At 61.0% G+C, this 1762-nt stretch overlaps 1 non-coding gene across 1 annotated transcript; it reads right to left on the reverse strand.

Moving 5' to 3' along the window:
- Window positions 1-383: 383 nt before the first annotated feature.
- Window positions 384-457, reverse strand: TRNAD-GUC. Its single transcript has one exon. It is a non-coding gene; the product is annotated as a tRNA-Asp (tRNA).
- Between the last annotated feature and the right edge of the window lie 1305 nt (window positions 458-1762).

The raw sequence follows: 1762 nt of genomic DNA on the forward strand, positions 1-1762 counted from the left end.
CACGTCGGCCTTGCTGATCTCAGCACCGCCGTGGCCAGACCCCTCTTCTCTCTTGGGTCGGGGCTCTGATGAGCATCTCTTGGTCCAGAGTGAGCTTGACCTGCTGGCTAGTCATGCGTGCCCCGAATCTGTTGGCAGAACCTGTTCTCCTGCCCGCCCACACCGTCTCCTGGGCAGTCAGGCTTTTCACCCCACACCCAGTTACCTGGGTTGGAACAGGTTGTTCAGAAAGCAGTGAGGTATTGGGAGAGCCGCTCCCTGGCTGTGTATTAGGGGATTACAGTAAATGCTTCAGGTGTAGCAACGGGGTCCAGATCATGTGTAAGAAAAGAATCCCTGTTTTTTGTTTTTTTTGCCACACCACACGGCTTGCGGGATCTTAGTTCCCCGACCAGGGATTGAACCCTGGGCCCTCGGCAGTGACAGTGCTGAGTCCTAACCACTGGACCACCAGGGAAGTCCCAAGAATCCCTGTTTTTAAAATGCATACTGAGAGCCTAGGGACGGGGTGAGGCCAGACGTCTTGGGTTCCCTGCAAAACATTTGTGCTGGTCAAGTGTGTGGTGAACGCAGGAGACGGGACAGGACAGGGTCCTTAGTGTTGGACCTGGGTGATGGAATTTGGGAGTTCGTCACACTTTATTTTTATAAATGATGGAAACGGTCTAAAAGAGCAGAAATATATAACTAAAAACATCAAGATGGGGCGTCATTTTGACCCCTCTCACCCGCATTCAGTCCATCTGGGCTCCGGTCCAGCCTCTCTGCTGCCTGGCGCCCCTCCTCTCCCACGGGGCCCTCTGGGGCCCGTTGAGCCTGTCTGGCCGGCTCCCACTCTCCCCTTGGCCTCCCGCCCCCTGCCCTGTGCCCACACCTCTGCCATTGCTCCTCACGTGCCCACTAGCGCCCCCTCAAGGCTCAGCCAGCTCAGCCAGGTCAGGGGTCGGGCATCCCGCCACCCCAGGTCCACTGCCTCGCCCTCGCCCCGGGGGGCCCTGGGAACCCACTCGATGCCATAGCGCTCCCGGAACATGATGTGATTTCAAAAAGCGCGTGTCACATCTGGCTCTGTCTGTCTTACAGCCGTGGCGTACAGCCGGGCCTGCTCCTTCATTCCCTGTGGGCGGGGCCAGCGCCAGGCAGAACCCGTACCGACAGCCACAAGTACCGCGAGAGAGCGGGCGCTGGGCGGCCCGCGGAACGTGAGCTGTTTCTGTAGAAAGGTCATTTTGCTTGTTTCTGAAGCCAGGGCGGGTCACGAGTGACGCCCACGTGCAACGCCCAGACCCCTGCCAGTTAAGAAGGCACCGTCCAGGCCAGCTGGACCCCTCCTCGGCCCCCAGCATGGGGCCTTCCAGGATGACAGGGCCCGACGGCCCTGAGCTTGCCCCACAGGCTGCTCCCAGGTGCGGGGGGACGGGGGGGGGCGGGGAGGGCGGCTGGGCCTCTGTTCCCTGACACCCGCCGGAGTGGCACGGCGAACAGGCGGGAACAGGCGAGGCGGGGCGAGGGCTCCCTGCCTTCGCCTCTCATAGTCACGCGCTCCTCGTTTCCCAAGCGTGAATCTGGCACCAGCCAGACTCAGGGCCCCGGGGAACGGGGGGCTCGGGCTCCCATCACCCTGACGCTGAAACAGCCCAGGAGGAGTGCGGAGCTCCAGGGCCCTGACAACCCCCTCTCGGACCCGTGGTTAAGAAGGCGAAAAGTATCCTTGGGGCTCCCTGTAGGCCTAACAGACAAGCATGTTTCCAGTTTCAGAGCT

The sequence above is a fragment of the Balaenoptera musculus genome, chromosome 3 (genome assembly GCF_009873245.2).
Source record: "Balaenoptera musculus isolate JJ_BM4_2016_0621 chromosome 3, mBalMus1.pri.v3, whole genome shotgun sequence".
NCBI lineage: Eukaryota > Metazoa > Chordata > Mammalia > Artiodactyla > Balaenopteridae > Balaenoptera > Balaenoptera musculus.